The 25,731-nt window shown below is 34.8% G+C and overlaps 1 long non-coding RNA gene across 3 annotated transcripts; it reads left to right on the top strand.

Moving 5' to 3' along the window:
- The first annotated feature begins 134 nt into the window (after positions 1-134).
- On the top strand, positions 135-25,501 carry LOC103848040. 3 transcript variants are annotated; one of them, XR_004448418.1, is made up of 4 exons: positions 135-1,446; positions 1,690-4,888; positions 5,112-21,242; positions 21,652-25,501. It is a non-coding gene; the product is annotated as an uncharacterized LOC103848040 (long non-coding RNA). The 3 variants fall into 3 exon arrangements; XR_004448417.1 differs by having other exon boundaries at positions 135-4,888; XR_628941.3 differs by having other exon boundaries at positions 135-4,888; positions 22,055-25,501.
- Positions 25,502-25,731: the final 230 nt, after the last annotated feature.

Consider the following 25,731-nt stretch of genomic DNA (forward strand, 5'->3'; position numbering starts at 1 on the left):
AAAAATGAGGTTAGAGATGGGTTTTTTAGTAAATTTGCATGTATCCCATTTTAGTTTAGTAATTAAAATTTAATATGAGTCATTCTAGTCATTCTTAAATTAATTAGAGTCATTGTAAGTAATTTCTCTTAAAAATATCCATTGCCATCTTGTAATCTTCTTATATGGCCTTGAATCCAACAATGTTGTAGAGCCATCAGTATTGCTTGTAGTTCACTTTCCAAAGCATTTAGAATCTTTTTTCCTTTAGCCTGAACTGATCCTTTGTAAATGCCATGATAATCTTGCACTATTCGTCCTAATTTTCCACCTCTGAATTAATAAAAGATCCATCAACATTACTATATTTTTACCCACCCCTCATTCGGCCTTTTCCATCTTTTTTGACATGATGTTATTCTCTAAGATCCAATCTCATTATTAATAGCAATTGGATTCATAATTTCCAGTTCTTTCCATTCATTTGCATCATTCTTAGCATACTGCAAGATACTCCTCCTTAAATGAACTAACCGAGATAATCTCCAAATTATCTATAAAGGTAAGTCTTATAAATGAACTAACCGAGATAATCTTGCAACATGGTAAACATGCTTATATTTTTTTTTCTTCCAGAATGAACGCCAAGTCTGGTTTAATGCAAATGAGATAGCAAGCCCCATATCACAAGAGCATAGTGTAGAAGAATCACAAGCTATAAGCTCGGATAATATTTGCATGGTGGATGGTTCATGGACTTCCACAACTCAGTTTAGTGGCTGTGGTTGAGTTTGGATGGATAGCTTCAGAAAGATTCAACTTATGGGGACGCGGAATTTAAGAAGGTGAGAATCTGCTTTACATTCTGAAGTAGAAGCACTATGATGGACAATGGAGAGTATGCTTCAACTTTCGTCATGTCAGAGTTTTGGGACAGATTGCAAGAATCTGATCGCGATGATAAAGGAGCCTCACGCACGGCCAAGTTTTGTAACAGAGTTGGAGACCATAAAGATGCTGAGAAATTGTTTCCCGATCTTCAAAATCTCTCATATCCCTTGAGCTCACAATGGAATTTCTGATTCTTTACTTAAGACTACAAAATCATTTTCTAGAGAGTTATGTTACATTGGTTGTTCTATTCCGGCCTGCTTGCCCAGACCACCTCAAGTTTGAATAATAAAATAGCCATTCATTGTCAAAAAAGCTATTAACAATCAAGAATAGTCTATTATGCCTCATTTTGAAGAGAAAAAATCAACACCCTGTGAAAGGAAATTTGTTGAAATAGTCCCAGTAATTCAAAATACCAGCGCTTCTATTAAGAAAAGGCAAGCTAATGGCAATGATAACAAATGGCATGTTAACACAGCTTCAAATGGGTTTCAATGGCAAGCTACTTGGTTGTGTATGACCCAGTTGATGAAAAAAAAAAGTTAAAAGCATTGAACACTCTCGTAAAAAAAAGTAAGTATCACATGTCACCAAACTCTCTATTTTATTTAACTTTTTGTCTGACTTGAAATTAGCGGTCTTTCTTCGCCTGAGAAGGTTCCACATATCCGCCTGGTGGGGATATTATGGCCAAAGATTTTTTCAAAAAATTATTTGAAGATGAGGGATTGGTTAAATTTTACTCTAAGTCAAAGGGGTTATTAATACCCTTGCTATATTGACGTAATTCTAAGTTTGTTATATCCTCTTTTACAGCACCTTGATATACCCTTAGGGATGTACAGACCAAGGTTCTCCAGGAGTACAAGTGCTTTCATATCTCCAAGGATTGCAATAATTGATGCAACCAGGCTTGAACCAGAAGCTACATTTGAGCAAGATGATGTGAGCATGACTGAACCAGTAGCTGATCTTGCGTATAAAAAGCTGGAGGAGAGTGACAGTGAAGAGGAGCTGGATGAGCTGAACACTACAATTGGTTACAAGGAGCAGGATGGGAGTTCAATTGGATTTAACTCAGCACGAGACCCATTCTCTTTCTCCAATGGGCCAATTACTCGATCTCAAACCAAAAAGATGAAAGAAGCAATTGTTGGTTTGGTTTACTTCAATCCAAACTCAGATTCAAACCAAGATCAAGCCGAGAACCAAACCAAGATCATCAATTACTCAGTCTTCAATCTCACTTAGACTTTTTCGATTTCTTAGGAAGTTTGAAAGACACCTTTTTTAATAAGTCTCTTGACATGTCCTAAACTTCTACATAAACTCATGTTTTGTTTTCAATAAGATCATTCACTCTTTTTATCAAAAACTCTCTCTCAAAACTTGTGAATCCTTTGTTCATAACTGAACATCGATTGCTTAGGAGTAAAGATCTTCAAGCTTTTCGTCTTTAGATCACATCCGAGCGGTGACCTGCTCGATCTGAGACACAACGAACAAGTGTTTATTTCTCCATCGACTTCACACTGAAGATCCATCCCCATCTTCTATCATCATCCATCTTTCATACCACCAGAAGAAACTCACTCATCAAACCCTCCATGAACCGATCCGTGCTCCAGATTCAAAATCCTCATCAAATCAATCACAAAGAGATATCAAAAGGATCGGCTAAATCACCCTCAGATCTATCAAAAAGGGATTGAAAATCATCAAGGTGTTCATTAATAATGGACACACTTTTCTCTCTGTGGTGGAGTAGTAAATACGAGGGCTGGCTAGGAGTTGAGTCGAAAATACCTAAGGGAGTCTATGATTACTACAACAGTAAGAGGCCAAATTTTAGCCCACTTGGCAAGCAATAGGGTCGAGATTTGGATACATTATAGTCAGTTCTGATGGTAGCTAACTGTCACTGTGCGTTGATGGTCATTTTTATCCCAGACCGAACTATCAAAAGCTATAATAATATGACTGGTTTGACTTCCAAGGATATTATCAAGAGGAGGCGAAGCCTTTTGCTCACATGGTCCCTTACGTCTTGTATGCATTCTCCGACGCTGAAGTTAAGCAGGCTATGGATACTCCATATTTTCAATCCAATTTGTAACAGATGGGGTTCCACAAGGCAAACCCCCTTATGGAGATTGTGGAATTTACGCAGTCAAATTCCTTGTGCGTCTAGTAATGGGTGTGGCATTTTTAGATGAACATCTTCGTGATCCTAATATGAAGATAATGAGAGGAAACTTGGTGCATAAATGTACGATGAAACAAGGCATCTAGAAGATATGTCTGTGTAACATACATTATATGTGTTAGATATTGATATACCATGGACTTTACATATTTTTAGCCATGATATATAAGTGTTTTAAGAACTATTTACTGTGTTTTGGAGTCTTTTTAGGGTGTTTACAGGTTAATAAGTGTTTTGGAGATATATGGTGATTTTGGGACATTTTGGAGCAAAAGCTAGAAGAAACTCGTAGCTGCCCATCGAACCATTCCAGAGTCGACATTCAGAGTCAACCGTCGAACGATGGACAGCTCTTGTCGTCGATCGACAATGAAGCGCGCGAATCCCGACTTGGTTCCCAGCCGACTTATGGCCTAAGTTCCACATTATTTACAAGATTATCCCTGGCCGATTTTAACCTAATATTTTTTGTGTTCTGCCATTTTTTGGGGAAGACACACTTTCATACTTTCTACTTTACACAGCAAATCATATCTAGGAGTTTTAGTAGTTTGGAGAGAAGATCCAAGACTCATTCAAAGATTTGTATTGGAACTTCAGTTTTTCGACTCTATTATATTTATGCAAATTATTCAGTTATTTGCTATGTTATGCTTTGCTATGTCTGAGTAGTCATCCTTGTTAGATTTCGGGATTAGAAGTAAGGTATTGAGAGATAGCTCAAAATATAGATACGCTAATGTGATAAGATTTCCTTCATGGGAATTACTATTAATGTTTGTGTTTTTGAGTAGCTAACTAGAACCCTGAACTTAGGATAAATAGGCGCAAGCGAAAGCATGGCCTTTTACCTGAATTAATTCTCCTGAGCTAGGATTTCTAGAAACAAGTGACAGCTGATTTAGTAAAACTAGTGAACCAATTGAACAGCTCGGTAACACTTGACTAGGTAAACATCGAGCGATGCTGGTAATGCGGCGTCGATATATGTTCGAATTATATCAACAAGTGATGGCTGAGATATAGACTTAGATCAATAGAATATATTCGCACGCGGAAGCTGGAATATATTGTCATTAGAATTCGTGTTCTAGGATTGAAACCTTAGCATCTATATCATTGTAATTCCAATTACCTGAAACCCTAAATCTAGCTATTTCTCATAAATGTTTACAACCTCAAATCAATCAATCAACCGAACAACTGCCTTGTTCACCTCTACTTTTTATTATTCTAATTGCTTGCCTAGTTTAATCATAAATTTGTTAGGATCTATTGTGTGCCTTAGCTCCTTGTGGATTCGATCCCTAAGTACTACGACTGAACCTCTTATTTGAGAGAGTAAAGTCACTCCTTGGGGTAATTTGAGTGATATCAAATATCATAAACCAAAGTTGGCAACCTTGCGGTTTTTCTTGTTTTCAAGTTCTTTTTTCCTACACCTTGTTTTCAAGTTCTTTTTTTTAACAGCTAGTTTTCAAGTTCTTTTAAACTGTTGTAAATATCTCTGAGTCAATTTGTTGTTTTAAAAATAAAATAAATGATTGCGCGGACACACATGGATTACTGAGAGAAAGTTCAATTTACTGTTATTTTATTTTATATTTATTCTTCATGGGTTCTTAATGTAGCTGGGCTTATCCAGTTTTTTCGGACCTAGCATGACACGCAAGGCCTTACCAGGACACACAAGCCCTACTTCTTTCAACTGGTTCTTCTTCCTCGTCATTTTTTCGTCCACTTCACTTCAGCGTCTTCTTCTTCACTCTACCAGGGAAACACCTACTTCCGGCACTTTATGTCAGAGGGGTAATCTGTCTCTGTCTCTCGTACTTTGTTTGATTAGAAACTAGTATGATATAAAACCTTTGCCTTTTACAAAAAATTTGGAACACCAATTCCTATGTTTTTTCAGTAATATATGTTGTTGCGTCTTGAAATCTATGTGCTGAACTCATGGATTGCTTACTTACTTGATTTTTGTGTTTGTTTGTCATTGTTTTCTAATATTGCCAACTGGTGAATACAATAGAATTCCTTCGAAGTTTTTGTTTGGACGAAACAAGGTTACATCCGAAGAATGATATATTTACAGCTATACTTTCAAGGCCCTAAAAGCTGTAAAAGATGTAGTTGGTGTTAAAATGTGGGAGTGTGAGAGTATGTTGAGAAGTCTCCAATGGGGATAATTATTAAGTTCATGAATCTGGATTTTGCCTGGAGCTCAAGATTGGTTCACTATGTTCTTTCTAGACAACTCTATTGCAAGAAACTATATGAGCTTTGGTTTTTGATCGAAAACACCCAGCCTTGTTTCTCGATTATTGAGTTTGAAGATATCACATGTTTAATGTGTCCTCCAATACCTAATACAAAGGTAGTGGGAGATTTTGAGAAAAGTAATCGTTTTTGGTGGCTGTTCAACCTGAGACGTACCCGTTCAACCCCAAGAGCTGAGGACATACGTATATAATGTCGGTCTTCTGGTTGAAAGATGAGGTAAGAGATTTTACTTTTGACACATCCTCAGGTGTGTTTTATTGGTTGTCGTACATACTTTCCTTCTTTTGTAGCACATGAACACAGCCTTAGATTTATATAGATTAAGATTCCAACAAGACCCAAATATATTCCATATCTTCAAGGATTGCGATTATGGACGTAGGGTTCCAGATGTTGTGGGCACATCAGTACCAGAACTGGCTAGCAGATGAAATAGCCCCCCCTGGTGGAACCTTTTACTACTACCAGGTACTTGCACTACAAGGAATATCGGCATCAGCAGCTGTGGGAACCGAAATTCGCACTGTCGATTTTCCGTAAAATAAGGAAAGTCAAGTCAACCCGACTTTCCCAGAGATCCCGGATTATCTGCGAAAACATACGAAAAATGAAAGAGACGAAGATAACAGAATATAGAAAGTAAGTTGCACAGAGGCGTATTATTGATTGACAAGAACAAAGTTACAAGGTTTCTGACAGACAAGACGAAGAGAGTTTTGCTAACCAAGTCAGTCTCAGAACAAAGACGAAAAGAGTCTAAGTGAAATCAAGCCGCCTAAATTCCATGTTTTTCTAAGCTAGCAGACTTTTTATAGGTCTAAATCTCTCTTCTGCACCTTTAGCTTTAGCTCTCCTTATATATGCCTTCTGGATCGGTTCCCGTTTCCTTTTTTACCCCTAGGTCGAGTTTATCCCTTCGCGGAAATATTCATTTCCTTCTTGATCTTCATCATTATCTTGAAAACTTGACATTTATCTTCCGATTTTGCGAGAGTTATCTCTTCTGCGAGTAAAGATACACCGTCATAGCATTGTTGGGCTCAATTTCGTATGAAATCTTATGTGTGCCTATAGCCGTGTTCTAGGCCTCTTTGTGATTTAAACGTTTTTACGATTTCTTCGAAAGAACTTTCTTGATACAACGTTGATTTAGCGAGGAAGTTCACACTTCTTGTGTAGTTTAGACAATTGTGTGTTAAGTTAACTATTGCCGTTTATTCGATAACCATGAACTTCATTCGGGAAAGTGAGTCTTTGCGGCTCTTATTGTAAAGCTCCAATGGTAACTCCAATCGATACGAAACGAGGGATTGATCCGTCGAGGTTCGACGAAAGGCATCAAGTTCATTTCCACGTCGCCTTATGGCGCGTCGGGAGGAGTTGGACGACGCGTTCGGCCCAACTCGCCTGATCGGCGAGTTTGACAGTGCGTTCGGTCCAACTCGCCCGTTCGGCGAGTTAGACTGCTTGTTTGGTTCCATGATCTGCTTCTCTCGAGTCTTTTGCTCAGGAATTTTTGTCGAGAGTGTGTGTCGAGAAAGCTTTTGTACAGAAACGCAATTATTAGATGTTGATTTCGAGATAACCGTTTTTTATCCCAACAGTAGCACCGACAAACACTACCATATCGTTTTCGTAGCGTTTTCATGAACGCTATGACAGCCGTAGCTATAATAGACTCCCACCCTATATTAAATAATTTTAACAGTGTCTTATTTTTGCTATTATATCGTTTTCCATGGCGTGTTTTGTGGCCATAACATAGTTTATAATGACACTTCTTCTTTGCCATTGAATATATTTTTGTAACTCTTGTGTTTCTGGTGGTGTGCACCTATAATAGCATTTTCCGTATGTTCTTGAATAAGATAAGATAGCTTGTTTCTTGTGCTGGGATGTTAATTTTCATAGCTAATCTGCGATGCCCTATTATTTTTTATAATAACACATTTGTCGGTTTGATTTATGCTATAATTGTTTTATTTGGATTATTTAATTGCACAATTTGTAAATTTAAAATGAAATAATTAAAAATATAACTTACTCTAATTAAATACATACAAATTACAAACATGCCAAAAGCAATATAATGTACTACAATAGATCCATAGCAAACAAAACACACAATGATGCAGCTATTATAGAACCATGCCATTAATATTGACGGCCACCCTTGGCTCGTGAGGACTGTCCTTGTTCTTGTTGTGGTCGTCTCATAAGAGCTGAGTTGCGGGCATTCAGGGATCTCATACAGTGCATGAACATTGGGACGATGTCTTCTTCAGGTTCCTCAATGCGTATCAAATATCCTTGAGAGCGTCTGAACTTGGTTCTAGTTATCTCTTCCATATCATTTCCTCCTGAGGACTGTCCTTGTTGTTGTTTTGGGTGTTTCATTTAAGCTGTGTTGAGTGCTTCTTGTTGTGGCTATTTTTTTTTTTGAGTTGTGGTTTCACTCAGGATGCCGCGGGTCCACAGATGATGCCCTTCCTTGCTTCCATTAGAGTTTCTAGATTGAAAAGTTAACACAAGTTAGATCTTCGGATAATAAGTCTGAAAATCGAAGAGGATATTTAAGTATCTCAACACAAGTTAGTGAAGAATTAATTGAAAAGTTAACACAAGATAGATCTACATGATAATAAATCTGAAAATTGAATATGATATTTGAGATCTCAACACAAGTTAGTGAAGAATAAATCGAAAAGCATAGCCTGAATATGGAATTCGAGTATTTCTGACCTGGGTATTGAGTATGTTGGTTATCTTCGTATTTGTTCCTTTCCGAGATCTGTAAGGCTTCGAATCTTTAAGGATCTGTAAGATTCATTACGTTCATAACTAGAGAAATCTAGTAATGAGATCGATGAGAAAAATCTACGGTTTAGAGGTCGCTAACCTTTGATATAAGTTGATGAGTTCAATGGAAACGCAGAGGGAAATCGGTTGTACAGAGATACGCAAAGGGAAAAATCGTCGGTATTGATGGAAAGACGGGAGATTCATGGTGGTTTGAGATGAAATCGTGGTGTCTTAAGAGAGATTCGTGGTAGTTTGAGATGGAATCGTGATGGCTACATAGAGATTTGTGGTAGTTCGAGATGGAATCGTGGTGGCTCAGAGAGATTCATGGTGGTTTGAGATGGAAGGAGATAAGTCTCTAACCTAGTTCATGGTGGCTACAACCTGTTTCGATAGACGACATATAAAGATAAAATATTTTAATTTGGCTCCCAAAATTTTGATATTTTGGTTTGTCTCTAAGAAAAAGGAAATATTTTGGTTTGGCTCCAAAAGATAGTATAACAAGAATATAGTTCTAAGCTTAAAACACCATGGTTTTTGTTTCATTTTGACATGGTGTAAATTTGTAATGGAATGTATGTGTAATTTAAAATGATCAAAAAAGAAATTAAAGCAGTACTATACAATGAATACATCATTTTGTGAACATATAAACCCTAAACACAATAACTACACCAATTTACCCTAACCCCTAAAACTAAACACTAAATGTAAACCCTTAACGACAAAGGTGTGGAAAGTTTCTTTTTTAACGCTGATTTATTATGATATTACAATTATGAGAAAGATTACATAGACCATTCGACAACCGACAATACTACCTACCTTATGAGGATCTACATCTAACTGCATCACCTGAGCCGTCCTACGAAGACCTACCCCTGACCGGATTAACTTGCACCATGTTGAAGATTCCTTGTAAGCCTTTCTTCCATAGTTTGCATAATTGTTTAATAAGTCGCTTTCTCCGGGAATTGAAACCTGGACCTCCTATAATGCGCAATCTGCAAGAAATTACATAGCCTGGGATTTGAACCCAAACCTGTGTGTAGAAGCCTTTAAATCTTAACCATTTGGCTACGGTGCTTCCACAAATGTGTAGAAAGATTACATCATTTAATTTTTGAACAAATAGATTATTTTGCTATTGTGTGTGTTGTTATCTTTTGTTAATAAACCCTCAACACTATAATTACCCTAAAACCTAAAATTAATCCCTAAAAATAACATATGAAACCCTAAATATAGACTCTAAACACCAAATCTTCTCTACATTGTTTTTGTTAAAAAATAATAATAATAATGAGATTATTCCATTTTTATATGAAAATGCATATTTGGACATTTCATTTTTTTGGCTTTGTTGTTAATTTCAAAAGATAAAATGTGAACACATAAAACATAGGTTGGTTACGGTTATGATCCAAATCATACATAAAAAACAAAGTTGCATGAAGTTGTAGCGCTGCTTGGTCGAGTGGACAGAAATAAGAAGAGAGTTTTTTTTTTGTATAAGATATGCCTTTCAAGCCATTGTTCATACGATTTGGAGAGAGAGGAACAAGATCAAACATGGAGAGAAACCTTTACCCATATTTGTAGCAAAGAAGCTAATTGACAAAGAAGTAGAAACAAATTAAGCTTGATGAGGTTAAAAGGTTGCAAAGGAATGGAAGACATGCTTCCATACTGGTTTAGCACAAGAGTGTAGAAAATCTTGATTTGCTTTAGATATTTGGAGTAAATGATAGGAGTTTTCTTTAATCAGGTCTACACCTTGTTGTAAAAAAAGATTTTTTTGATGAATAAAATTTAACATTCTTTCAAAAAAAAAAACAAAGTCATTAAAAAGACAAAAGTCATGTTCTCAAACAGACAAACACGAAGTCATTTATGTCTTAGAAGAACTTAATTGCTTGGTTTGTTTTGTGCTGTTGTTAAACCTGAAAACAAAGAAATCTTAAGTTAGTTTGACATATTTTCACACTTATGTAACACGACAGTGAGCAAATAATTGAACAAAAGTCTCACCGTTATAACTTTATCGTCTGGCCAAACTGCTTCGTTAGATGATCAATATTCCCCTTTGATTTCCCTTTATTAAAAGCAGAGAACATAAAAACAAACTGCTTCGGTCAGAATTTCAAATGTTTTTTTCCTGTAATTTTTGGTCTACGAATTTACTTATTTGACAAATCAAAGTGGAGCATATGGCTTTTGAATAAAATATCAATTAATGTTAAGATAATGCTTAAAAAGCAACAAATCAGATAATTAACAAAACAATTGTTAGCAAGAAATTGGCCCTAAACTCATTCGATGTGTTAGTTAAAACCCTATTTTTTCTCTGATTACCACTATCACGTGCATGTTATCTATAACTTCCAAATCGTGGCATGATTTTAAACTGTTCCGTAGTTTATATACTTTATAATCAATTCATTTTTTCTGTATTTGCTTTTCTTCTTTCTTCTCTATCGTTGACGTTCCCAAGTTTTTTTGAGGCACTATGTAAAAAAGAAATGTTGTCTGGATAGAAAAGGTAATTATTACTGTAAACTCGGGAGTTCCATTCTTGCTTCATTTTTATAACCACGATTCAAATTTGTATTACAAACTATTTTTAAGTTGCATTGATCTTCATTGTAGGAATTGTAGTATTATAATGTGTTTACGATGACTTGATGATTTATGGTTACCAAGTTTCTTTTTTCAAAGTTGGTACTTTTCATGACCAAAGGTTTTCAAAATTTTATTTGGTGACTTGACTTCTTAAGTTTTAGATACATGACATCAATAATTTTACCATAACGTGTCTTTGAACCCTTTTTGGGTCAAAAATTTCTCTGAACCTATACCTTTTATTATCAAATTCTAATAAACAACGTTTTGGACCTAATTGGTTTATATGGACAATGTTTTTTGATTCGATGGATAAATTTTTCATTCCAGTATTAGTTTTAACTTCCTATTTTCCTATTTTGTAGATTCAAAGATGAATGTGGTGTTACCGTGGTAGTACATTTTTAACCATAAACATGTAATGTTATTAAATTTTAAAATTCGATGTTAGTTCTTATCTGAAAAAAAAGAAATACAACCAAATACTAGTATGTATTAAATTATTGACAAATTTATTACTATTCAAACATGAACTTTAGAAAAAAAAATTCTAAGAAACTTAAGGTAATTGAAGTTTTTATATAAAAAGGTAAAAAACACAATCTTTATCCATTTAGTATAAAACATTTTTGTCTCATTTTTGCCTTAATTACCCTTTCCATTTATCAAATTTAATGAAATAAATAGTTTTATCAATAAAAAAATAAAAAAAAGATGAAATATCCATATATACATATAATGGTAATTTTTTTAGATTGTAAAACTTGTTAAATTAAAATTTATAATTATGTTTTACGTAAGATGTCATCTTCTACGAAAACTGGCATGGTGAAAAGTGAATTCCAAGTTAAACAAGTTATTCTATTTTCATTAGAATCAATAATCCACTTTTAAATAGAAAATCTAAATATGAGGAATGTGAAGTCTACGCATATTAAAGATAGGTACATTTCTTTAGAATGCATCTTCTATTTATATCTTTAATTATAAAGTTTTACAAATATGAAATATAAAAACAACTCAAGAGTCTACATATGGTCGAATTTTCTTACGAATTAGTTCTACGTTCTCTACCCACTGTAGAAATCTACTTTCTACGGATAAGAATTACTATATTTATGAAAATATGGAAAATTCAATTAATATTCTAAAAATATATGGAAATCTTTTGACTTTCCTAAAAATATAGGGAAATCAATATATTTTTATGGAAATCTTTTTATTTGGTATTGGATATTGAATTAAATTATATACAATTGGAATTATATATTAACAAATTATAACTAAGGGCTTGTGATTAACTATTTTAGAAATTCTATTTTTTAAAGGCTGGTCTGTTATCAGCATAAATTATTTTGTATACAACTTCAAAAAAAACTAGTTATATGTTATATTATATAAATTAATTTTAAACTCAAATAAAGAATAGATGTGGCAAAAAAATGCAATACAATGTATTGCAATTATTGTATTACATTGTATTACCAATAAAAATTAAAAACAAAACTTAATGCTAATAATACTAATAAATTGCAGAAAAAATAACGTAATATTACATACTAACAATTTCAAATATATATATTAACTAAATTTCTGTTTGACTATAACAAAAATTTGGGTGAATACTTTATACAACATATTTAATAGATTATAAGTCATATAATTCAAATATTAAATGTTTATACTGGTGAATCAATTTTTGAGTCACATATTTACATTTCGTAAATACAAAATATGACACAATTATTTTTTTAAATAGTTTTTGAAAATATTATTTAAAATGCCTTATATTTGTTGTCATGTTTACTCATAATTATTGCCTTTTTATATTTTATTCCCTTTTTTGTTGACGTTAATAAGTGAATCGATTAGTTTATTAATTTTTTATTTTATTCTCTTTTTCTTTAGTGTTTATGTTAATAGGTAAAGAATAATTTAAAATTAATTATAAAGTAATATTACAATGTAATTATAAAGTAATTAATTTGATTAAATAAGGGCTAATTTTGGGTTTTGCACAATTATTATACTACAGGGACAAATTAAAGTTGGATTTATACTAAGGGGATAAAGATTGTGTGTTTTTGATCTATTTTGGCAAATTTTGTATAATAAATACTTTGAAATCTTTTTTTACTTAAAATTTTGTTAGTTTCGAATTTTAGGATGGTTCTAGTGGTTTTAAAGTGTTGTAGCGAATTTTTAATTTTAGTTAAAAAAAAATTTAAAACAAAACTCATGGTTAAAGTTGTGCGAAAAACTGTTACTTCTGTTAATTATGTAAAAGAAAGCCCGTATTTATTAACTCATGGTAATTATGTTAACTCATGGGTCAGTATAGGGTCCTTCTCAATGGTCAGCCACGAGGTTTTATCACCCAACAGCGGGGCTTACGGCAAAGGGATCCTTTGTCTCCGTATTTATTTATTATGTGCACTGAGTCATTAATCGCGAATATTAAGAAGGCGGAAAGAGTGAAACAATAAATGGTTTAAAGGTAGCAAGAGCTTGTCCAGCAATATCTCATTTGCTATTTGCAGATGATAGTCTTTTCTTTTGTAAGGCAAATAAGGAGGAGTGTCAAACCATTCTTAGGATTTTGAAGGAATATGAGGTTGTCTCAGGGCAACAAATTAATTTCCAGAAATCTTCAATTCAATTTGGACATAAGATTGAAGAAGCTAGTCGTCAAAAATTGAGAGATATTTTGGGAATTCAGAATATAGGAGGCATGGGATCTTACTTAGGTTTACCAGAAAATCTTGGAGGATCTAAGGTACAGGTGTTTGGTTTTGTACAAGAACGCTTGAATAATAGGGTTAATGGTTGGACCTTTAGATTTTTTACTAAAAGAGGAAAGGAGGTAATTATTAAGTCGGTGGTTACGGTCCTGCCAAACCATGTAATGTCTGTTTATCGGTTACCAAAGGCTACAATAAAAAAGTTAACGAGTGTAGTAGCTCAGTTTTGGTGGAGTCCAAGAGGAAGTATAAAAGGTATGCATTGGAAATCATGGGAAAAATTATGTGTGCCTAAAGATAATAGTGGACTAGGCTTTAAGGATCTTATGGATTTTAATACAGCAATGCTTGGTAAGCAATTGTGAAGGCTAGTTGAGAAGCCAAATACTCTTTTTTCAAGAGTTTCAAAGTACGGTACTACATGAATGCTTCACCCCTGGAACCGATCCATTCATACTCCCCATCATATGGCTGGAGGAGTATAAATTCTGCTACATCTTTGGTTTGTAAAAGACTAATTAAAAGGGTGGGAACATGTTCATCTATATCAGTATGGAATGATCCTTGGATCCCAGCCACACGGCCGAGACCAGCAGACAAAAACCTTCAAAACAGTTACCCGGATCTCACAGTGGATTCCCTCATTAATCAGGAATCCCGAACATGGAATTTACAGGCAATCAGAGCTTTGGTGGATCCTCATGATGCAAAAATTAGTAAACGTATTCCATTAAGTCGAAATCAGATGGAGGATAGAAATGAATGGCATTTTACCAACAACGGGAAATATTCGGTCCAATCAGGTTATCAAGTGGAAAGGGTATATCCGGATAAGGAAAAACCACCATAATTTTATGGTCCCACGGTGGATACATTAAAAGCTTTCTGCTGGAAAGTACGGTGCATCCCGAAAATAAAACACTTCTTATGTCAACTCCTTTCAGGATGTATAGCGGTACTGAAAATTCTAAAATCAAGAGGGATACAAGGGGATATATGTTGTGCCAGATGCGGAGATCCGGAGGAATCAATAAACCATGTGTTTTTTGAATGTCCTACAACACGTCAAGTGTGGGCATTATCTAAAATACCATCGCATCCCAATATTTTTCCTATCAGTTCTTTTATGGCTAATATGGATCATCTTCTTTGGAGAGTTAATCCAAAGATGGATGATCACCAATTTGCATGGATATTATGGTATATATGGAAAGGCCGGAATAATAAAGTTTTTAGCAATCTGGATATTGATCCGATGAAAACACTTTAATTAGCAGAATTGGAGTCATCACTCATCACTCTGGAATGAAGCACATGTAGTAAAGGATCCAACGAGGGGGCATCAGGTACAGACCACTTCCACGTTAGTGATGTCAGGACGATGGTGCTTCATATATGGACCATGGAAAGATAAGGATTTATTTTCAGGGCAAGGCTGGTATAGTACTTTACCGGGTTTCGGTGGTTTATTAGGGGCAAAGAATGTAAGGACAAGTCTCTCACCCCTTAATTCGGAGGTGGAGGCTTTAATTTGGGCAATGGAATGTATGAAGAATTTAAGACAAGTTCAGGTGACGTTTGCAATGGATGTTCTCAATTGGTGAAGATGGTTTCGGAACCAGAAGAATGGCCAGCATTTGGAAGTTATTTGGAAGACATTAAGCTTTTAAAAAGAAGTTTCCTCAACTCAGACATCGTTAATGTACTACGGACGGAGAACCTTCGGGCGGATAGCTTAGGACGCCGTGCTAGAAAACAGTCGTCTTTCGTCATTCACATGGATGCGGAGTTACCGTTTTAGTTTACATAGTCACTATGAGTCTTTAAATGCTTTTGCTGTAAAAAAAAATGTAAAAGAAAGCCCGTTTAAGACGACACAAACCAACGAAAAAATAGTCTCATTTCTTCATCTCAATTCTCTAATTGCTTCTCTTGCTCAAACTCACGAATAAGCATGATATACTCTGCAGTTGAGTTCATTCCATGGATCAAGAAATGAGGTACAATTCTCAGCTAAATTTCTCGTTAGTTTTACCTTTGACTGATGGTTAGGGTTAGTAAAAATTTGGGGTTTGAACACGCTTTGTAGTTCATTTAACTGGTTCCTTGATAATATTGACGTAAAGTGTTTCAGTTTGTTTTTTTTTTCTTAGATTTCAAAGAAAGGCATTTTTTTTCCTTATACACCCCGAGTGTTCGATAAAATGCTAATATCTTGATTTCATTGTATTTGCAGTGATTCTGTTGATGTATGTTTCACTGTATTTCACAGTGGGAATTTTGAACTAGAAAGTACTGTCACTTCATATAAAAGAGGAGAGGTTCTTCAACTTGTATGTTCTCCACAAATGTTGTTTGCAAACATGTCGGAGGCTCTAGAGAACTCGTTGTTTGGTCAAAGGGTTTGGTATAAGCTTCCTTCTGAGAATTTTGGAGAGCTAAAAATGATGTGTAATGGTGATGTGATGTTTGACTTACTGGTTCAGTCAACAATTTTGACAAAGCTGCTGAATGTTTTTTGGAGAAAGACGATATTGACGATGGAGTTGCTAATGTCTCCGGTGTTAATTGAGCTTTGGTAATGTAGGTAGGGGGACTGGTGATAGATATAATGGTGATGCTGAGATGCTTGATGAAGATGCACGAGTAGAGAAAAATTTAGAAGGATTTGTCGATGAAGAAGAGAATTATAATGATGAGGTCACTCCGCAGAATTCTGATTGTGAAGGTGATGAGAGGCAATACCAAAGGTGTAAAAAAGGGAGTGGGGCGCTTAAGTTAGGTCAAGTATTTGTTACTTTATCTGAGTTCAAGAAAGCTGTGGTTGATTACTCTCTAAAGAATGGATTCAATGTCAAATTCACAAGATGGGGGTCTCAAAAATCTGAATTTAGGTGTGCAATTGTCGCTGGAGATGATGGTAGGAACAATAATGAACACGATGTTGCTGGAGATGATGGTAGCAACAATAATGAACACGATGTTGCTGGAGCTGATGGTAACAATAATATTGAACAGGATGGTGATGGAAATGTAAGTACAAAAGAGCATCAAAGTTGTAAATTCAGAATCTACTGCTCCTTTGAGAGATCAGTAGGGATGTTCATGATCAAGACGTTCGAAGATGAGCATTCTTGTATACCAGATGGCTGTAGCAGGGTCGTTAAAGGTCGAATGATTGCAAAGTTGTTGTTGAATAACATAAGAAGAGAACCTACTCTCATGCCTAAGGTGATGCAATAAAAGATGGAGGAGAAATACAATCGTATTGTCTCAAATGATCTATGCAGGAAGGCTAAGAAACAAGTGTCACAGATGATTCAAGATGAACATGACGAGCAATTTCAAGGCTAAAGGATTACAAAATATAGGTCATTAAGTGTAATCCGGAGTCTACTGTGGATGTTGGGACAGTGACAAAAGAAGATTGTAAAGAGATCTTTGACCATATATATATTTGTTTAGCCTCCTGAAAAAGAATATGGCTTGCACATTGCCCACCAATATTTGGGATAGATGGGTGTTTCTTGAAGAACAATGTGCAAGGACAATTCTTGGCAGCTGTTGGGAAAGACACAAACAATCAGTTGCTCCCTGTTGCGTGGGCAGTTATCCAAGTGGAGAATACTGAAAGTTGGTTGTGGTTTATTCATTAACTTAAACACGAATTGAACATGTTGGATGGACAAGGCTTCACTCTAATCTCGGATAGACAAAAAGTAAGTTGGTCTATCTTCAACTTTTTTTTCTGTTAAAACTTCTTAGGTATGATTAAAGATGTTTTGCTCCCAATGGCAGGGTTTTCCTATTGCTGTCGACCAAGAATTGCCAAGAGTGTAGCATCGCATGTGTGCACGCCACATTTACGGGAATCTAAGGAGATCTTTGATAGGCCATTGATTTTACCCACTTTTAGCCATGGTTTATAAGTGTTTTAATAACTAATTATTATGTTTTAGAGTCTACTTAGTATATTTATAAGATCAGGAGTGATTTGGAAGAAAGTGATGATTTTGGAGCATTTTGGAGATAATTGGAGAAATCATCTGAGCTGGCCATTGAGCAAGACCAATGGTCGACATTCAGAGACAATAATCGATCGATGCACATTCTGTGACATGAATCAACGGCGAAGCGTGCAGAAGCCCGTTTTGGTTCAAGCCGACTTAGAGCCCAAGACTTCACCAAATTACAAGATTACTCCTGACGAATTTTAACCTAATATTTATAGTTTTACAATATGTTAGAGGCAAAGTGTGCTTTCTTGTTTTCTTATCTTCACAGCAAAGGTTTTCTACGATTTTAGTAGAGTTGGAGAGAAGATCCAAAAATATTTGTGATTGGAACTCCATTAATATCTATATATTTATCTATGCAGTTTTATACCTAATTGATGCTATGAATTGCTTAGCCATGTTGGAGTAGTTCTTTTGTTAGGTTTAGGGTTTAAATAGGTTATGAGTGATTAGCTCCAACTAAAGATTGCTAACCTGTGATATTCATCATTAGGATTTTCATTAATGTATGTCTCTAGTTTAGCTAGCTAGAACTTGCCCTAGGAGTCATCACTTGCATCTCACCCTGAATCCGTCCTAATTGCGTTAAGATTGCTAGAGTAAGGCGAAAACTGATCTAGGAAGCCTAGTGAGCATAATTCAACCCGTGCGTAAAGCTTGACTAAGAACGTGTCGATCGATATTCCTATAGAACAATCAATGTCGATCGATATTCCTCTAGAATCATCGATCGACAGTTATATCTGGTCAATAAACAAACCTAAAAGCGAACATCAGTCAGTTTATTTATAAGTGTTTGAGCTCTATAACATCATGCATACAACTTGTTAGGTATCTGTAGGATTATAATCCTGATTACCTGAATAGAAACCATAAGTCTAGCTATTTCATCTAAAGCACCAAAAACCCAATCAAATCAATCGAGCAACTGCCTTGCTCACAAATCTGCTTTTTACATTTAATCATAATAAACCTAGATTAATCACTCTGATTAGATTTATTAGGTTCCCTAGCTCCTCGTGGATTTGATCCTAAGTACTACAACTAAACCTCTTATTTGAGAGAGTAATTCACTCCTTAGGGTAATTTGAGTGAGATAAATCTTATCCAGGAAAGGAATTGCCTAAATACTTGTTTTGGGCTGTTGCAAAGAGTTTCAACATTGGTGACTATGATAGAGCTCTAACAGCACTGAAGGCGTTTGATGCAGGAGTGTATGAAGCAGTGTTATCAAAGAATCCGAGTAATTGTAGTCGTGCTTTCTTCAGCTCAACTTTGGTGTGTGAAGATCTATCAAACAACTTTTATGGGTCATACAACAATACACTCAACACTGCTCGAGAGATGCCATTAGTGGAGATGTTGGAGAAAGTTCAGCTATGATCCGTATAGATACAAGAAAGACTAATGCATTGAGGTGGCAAGGAAAATACAGTGAAAAAGTGGTTGAAACAATCAAGGAAGAGAAGAAGCATTTGTTCGACTGTCGCATTGTTCCTAGTGGCAATGGTGTGTATCAAGTTAGGGAAAATAGTCATACTTATACAGTGGATATGCTTGCAAAGACTTGTGGTTGTAGGAGGTGGAGCATGACATGTATTCCTTGTTGACATGCTTTGCGGGTTATTGGGAAAAAGTAGCTTGATCCTTTACAATATGTGTCTCATTGGTACTTAACATCGACTTGGAGGCAGCAATACAGCGATCCAATCCGTCCCGTGAATGGAATAAACTTCTGGAGATCATTTGGGGAGAAAACTATTGAACCACCACCAAGAGATGTTCCACTGCCAACAAAAAAAAAAAAAAAAAGAAGAGGATTAAAGGAAAGAATGAGTCCCCACAGAATAAAAAGAAAGGAAAAGGATTACAGGAGCCTAAGAAAAAGATGATTAAGCTCTCTATGGAAGGAAGGAGTTCACACTGTGGAAGGTGTGAAATCTCATGTTACAATAGCCGTAGTTGTCCAAATGAAGGCTGTCCGGTTTATAGGCCAAAGAAACAAGTATCTAGACCAAGTCAAAGTGAAGGACCAACTCAACCATCACAAAACTAGGATTTTGGTTGAAGGTAGTGTGTCCTTTATTGATTTTTTTCTCTATGACTGTTATTGGTGTTATTCTTAAAAACTTATTGGTCTCGTTTTCGAATGTGTTGTTTCGGGACAGTGTGAAGTTAGAAGATATTAAAGTCCCACGTCGATCAATATAATGATCTTTGGGCAATATATATGTGTATTGGTAATCTTCTACTCTTGAGCTAGCTTTTAGGTGTGAGTTAGGCCCATCACTAATATGGTATCAGAACCCATGGTTAAGCCCAGCAGATTATTTCCCATATAAACTGTTTCCTACTTATGTACCCTGTAAAAATGACCCATTTTGTTGTGGTATTTCCGAGATGTTGGGCTTGGGCTGTTTCCACTGGACCGTTTCCCATCCACATCTCGAGAGGGGCTATTAAAGTCCCACATCGATCAATATAATGATCTTTGGGCAGTATATATGTGTATGGATAATCCTCTACTCTTGAGCTAGGTTTTAGGTGTGAGTTAGGTCCATCACTAATAGAAGAGACGTTAGAAGAATGGTGCTGGACACTGAAGTTTGTTTATTCTGGTCAATATGAAGTTGAAAGAGGCAGTAGAAGAAGAGTAGTGTTTAGGTTATGTATGACTTTTATGTTATGATCGGCAATGTTGTTCTAACTCTTTTGATATTGGTGTTTGACTTTGTAATGCAATATTTATGTTAGTAAATTGACTATTTTGTCAAACTCAAACCAATTTTATCTAGCAAAAACTCTTATAACACAGCTTTTTTGTCTTTTAAGAGTCCCAATACAACTTTTTGTCGAAGAAGGAGACTCCGATACATCTTTTTCAAGCTCTCCGCCAAAACGACACCGTTCCCTCTGTATAGGGTTAAATATTCTGTCAACCAAAACGACGTCGTTGCTTACGTGGATATCCTTCTTTGTCTGTCAATAATCCGTTAGCCATGTGGCTAATTGGCAGTTTTTCGCATAAAAAATAAACTTTGGATATGAAGCTTGAATTATTTGAAACTTTAGGTATGTTTTCGCACCCTCCTATACTTTGGGTATGAATTGAACATATGACCAAACTTGGGGCAGGTTATGGCTGTTTCCCGCCCGGTCTGTGGGCATTTTTTGTGAAACATTTGAATGAAACCTCCATTTTAAATTAAACATTCATGTATGTATAATGATGTTTGGCATACGCAGATTCTTGTGGCTGCGGCTATATTTTTGTTCGTTTGGCAGACGTCAGCTATCTGCGTCCGAACGCCGCAGCATCCAGCGTTAATAAATTTTGAACGCTGTAAATTAGCATCAAGGTCAAAAATTCTACGGCAGAAAATATAACTTACATATTTGCCCTTACACTATCTCATTATTAAAAAAAAACTAAATCTAATTAGATGCAGCTTTCTCTTCAGAATAGACGCAGATTGTGTTAAAAAAAAAGAATAGACGGAGATCTCCAACTCGTCTTCTCCGAATAGACAACGCAGCCATGAGCTCTCTCCTTGAGCTTTGTCACCACAGTTTCGTCCTCGAGCTCTGTCTTCTCCGAATAGACACAGTTTCGACCTCGAGCTCTCTCATCTCTTTGTCCTCAAGCTCTTCGACGAAACCCATCTCTTCCTTTTCTCGTCATTGTTCTCTGTTGAGGTAACTGTCTCTGTTTTTGTGTTTCATATGAGTTTTTGAGAATGGGTTTTGGATCCAAGAGCCTTAAAGTTTCTGAGCATAACTTGTCGTGTCATCTTGTTCCAGCTTCATTTTCACCTTTCCTTGTTTATAAGAATCATTGTCTGCAAAAAAAAACAAATGAGATATTAGATTATGCTCTTGTTCAATTGTTACTTGAACGATGTGTTTCATCTCTGCCAATGGTTGGTATATGTGTTTTGGTTGGTTCTAGTTGGTAAAGACATGTTTTTTTGTACGTATATAAGTGTATACATGATGAGAGATCCTTAGTGGTGTGATGTGTATGTACGTATGTATGTATGATGGTACTAGTTGTCTTCAAAGACTTTACACTTTATGATATCTTAAGTCTTGATGAAATGGGTAGGCTAAGATCCCAGTTATTGAGAACTGCTTAGAGGTTGTTGCCACTTTGGAAGCAAGGAACAATACTGGTGAGGTTCTTTGTTTAATTTTTGGAGATACAGTTTAAGAATGATGCCAAAACCTCACACTCATTTGATACAGTTTCACTCTTAGTTTCTTTGTTACTTGAACGATGTGTGTTTCATCTAGTTGTTTGCTTAGTTGGTGACTGATAGTTTAGCTTTGTTTAGAGCTCAATGAGTATCTTTGTTGAATGCATCTGTTTCTCTTAAGTTTCTCAAGGCCTATATGGAGCAATAGTGTTATGGCTGCATGAAAATCATGATAACATCTCTATGCTTGATGTTTGGATCAGACGATTGAATCTGACTTATGTTATGTTCTCTCTTTGTGAGTATATGAAGCTTTCAAAGCAAACAACGGTTCAAGCAATAGGAGTGGCGTCAAGCTTGGTCGAGACTATACAAGGAGCTTGCAGGCTAGGAGGTTGCTTCAAGGCTATGGTTTTGATGGGTATATGATCAAAGAAGAGACCGGGTGTGCAATGGTTTGTTGGCAAGATCGACCTCTATACTCAGTATCTGCTTGGAGATGAAGGAAGTGAAAGAAGATGAATGATATAAAAAATTGTGTGTTCTCTTTTGTTTATTAGAGCAGATTCCTTTTCATTTGTTATACATAGGGACACAATGTTTAGTTGTTTTGTGATTGTGACAAATGCTTCTTACTGCTTCTGCATATTGCTTCTTTGAGTATTCAGCAGTGTATGTGTTTGTTGGTTCATTTAGGTTTGATCCAGATTATACCAAAACCGGTCGGTTCAAATTCTTCAGTCATGGTCTCAAAACTGTTGCAAAAAACAAATTTGAATTTCTCTCGGCATATGATTCTGTTGTCAGTTATATTAAAAACTAATTTGGTGTTTGTTTTGATAACAATGAGGGCACGTGCACTCTCCAAAGAATGTTTGACAAAGGTTATATATATTAGTAAAGCAAAGAATGGTTACATAGCTAGTTAATACGAGCTGATTTGAAATGCTTCAATGGCCAAAAAAATGAAAACCAGGGATAAGGCAGCTTGAGCTCATTTTCTTGCTGCCTTCCAAGAAATGGTTTGTGTTTGCATCACCTCATTTGGTTTAGGTGTCTCTGTAATTCGATTCTCATTACATCTTTGTTTTTAGATGGTGAAGAAGAAGAAGAAGAAGAAGAAGAAGAAGAAGAAGATGATAATGATGGGGGTGGTGGTGGACTGGACATATTGTATATGAACATACCGTTTACCATATTAAATATATTAATTAATGACTAGGTTTTTTTGGCTTATAACTTTGATTATCATTTCTATGTGATATTGAAATATTTGTTTATTTATTTAAGACTTAATGTATTATTTAGTTTTTTGTTTTGTGATCAATATTTTGATATATCATTTTGTTTTTATTTAGCTAATGATTTATGACAAATGTTTTTGTTATATTTTTATTTTTGACTAAATATTTATTACCAATTAAATATAATATTTTATGGATGTAAATATATATTAAACTATATATTATTTATTAAAAGTACAATTATACAAATTTATAAAAATAAAATATGAATTAAATAAAAATAGCTGCAGCGTCTGCCAAATAAATAACAGTAAATTTGCTTCTAGCGTCAGCATCCACGTCCAGCGTCTTTTAAACGAACAATAATCTGCGGTTGCGGCTGAGACAGTGTTTGTGGCTGCGTCTGCGAAATAAACAACAACCAGAAGAATATGATGCAGCCGCAGACGAAGCATCATCCGCAGCCGTAGCCGCATGAAGCTGTATGTGCTAAACGAACAAAAATGAGACCTCCATTTAAAAAAAAACATTCATGTATGTAGGAAGAGGAGTTCGGAGAGAGACTAGCAAAACAGAAGAGGAGAGAGATAAATGTACTAATACACACTAATCTACACACAAATTTCATGTTTATAATTTCTATAATCCTACGTAGGGCATGAATGGTTCAAACGCAGCGACTACGGTTGCGGGAGTTTGCGGATGCGGATGATAGGGTTTCTAGCGGTTTTAAGAGATTTGTACGAATGGGTCTGCAGTTAGAATTTGGTGTGTTTGCGGAATACTTATGACTGGTTAACTACCAGATGCATCATCGGTTAAATAATAAATTAACAATATTTCACATTTTATATAATTATAAAAATATCAAAAATCATAATACTATAATAATAATAAAAAATATATTTCAAAAGTTCTAGTTTTAAATTTTTAAAAATTATAGAAAATATATTTATTTTAAATTTTTATAATATTAATTAAAATATAATAGATATATTTTAGTATTTTTATAATTGTAATTTAAAAATTTTATTGAATCTTTTATTTTTGTATTTATATTGCTTAAAAAAAAAGAAAAAGAAAATTATTCTCTCGCAACCGTCCGCAACCACAAACACTAGTTAAAACCATCATTTGAATTTATGAGGTTTAGATCGGTTTGAAACGGTTTAGAGTGGTTTGAGTGATTGTTCCAAAACACCAACAACTGCTTCCAACAGGAAAAGCTGCATTTGCCGGTGGTAGCGGGGAAACTCGTAGAGGGAATAGGCAGCATCTTCTCACATCTTTCGATTGTAATTAAATTTTATTACATACTCACATACACACTAAGGAACAAAATGATAATAATAATAATATAAGTGTTTGCTTAGTAAAATTGTATTTAAGGTATAACAAATACTAGAAGATAACCCGCGCGCATGCGCGGAGTGAGTTCTTATAATAATGTTTGTTTATGAAATGATTTTAATATTTTGCAACATTACAATCTTTATTGATTATAAAATGATGAATACGAATGTGGGTCTCTTAAATATATCATCGTTGTTGAAGAGTTAACGTATTACATTTTATTTTAATTATTTTTAAGACTTCATATACACAAAAGGAAATTAAGTTTTACGGCTGACACATATCACCAAAATCAAATGGGCAACATTGATTGTATGATGACGAAAGGGGATTAGGTTTTCTGCTCTCGATTCGTTTACTATCGACTCTCCATAAGTGATTTCATTTTCTACCTCTATAGAATTGTGCTTTCGTTCTCGTCTTTGTTTTATTGATATGAGTTAAGTTTATTTTTTAATTTTTTTTTATGAATTCAGTGAATTACATAAATGTCATTAAAAAAAAGGACATCTGTAAAAATTAGTTTCACTCCATTTACATATCTAAGAATCAAAATTTGTAAAAAATCACCGGCAAACTATATTAACAGGTTAGTTTTCAAATCTAATATATCAAGCTGTTATAGAATATAAGTGCAGAATCGAAGTATAAATGTTTGTCTAGGATATATTCACCAGCTTGGTCTAAAAATCATATAATTAGAACAACAAAACAAATTACTTCTTTCACCAGTTTGGGTAATATCTGAATCTGAACGGATAATAACCGAACCTGAATGGATATCCGAAGATAACCAAACATAAGTATGCTTAACTCTATATTTCTAGTTTATTTCTCTCAATTTATTCAAAATATTTATATTAATGATTCTTATTGCTCAAAATTAGATAATATACATATAATCATGGACAAAATCATTTGCTACTCACTTAAAATACATATCAAGTTCTTGTTTCTTGCATTAACAAAAGTTGCATCTAAAGTTTCAAAACAACAGCTAAATTAGTGTCATTCTATTTTTAAAGTTTTATCTCCAAACCTATAATAATTTAATCTTTTAAAAATATATTTTAAACACAAAAACTTAAACAATGAATAATTTATTTATTTTTTCTTCAAAATTTAAATACTCGAACCGACCCAAAATATCTGAACCTGAACATAAAATACCCGAACCCGACTCGAAGTTTAGAAATACCCGAATGGGTTCTATACCTTTATACTGAAATATTCGATACAAACACAAACGTGTATCCGTACGCCCATCCCTATAATATAGGATCATTTGTATCTTGCTTGAACAAAAAAAAAGTTAAACCAGTGATCACAAATTTTTAAAATGTGAGACTTATACCATTTTTAGTAATTATAGTCGTCTTTTAAAATCAAAAA

This window comes from Brassica rapa, chromosome A06 (assembly GCF_000309985.2).
Source record: "Brassica rapa cultivar Chiifu-401-42 chromosome A06, CAAS_Brap_v3.01, whole genome shotgun sequence".
Taxonomy (NCBI): Eukaryota; Viridiplantae; Streptophyta; class Magnoliopsida; order Brassicales; family Brassicaceae; genus Brassica; species Brassica rapa.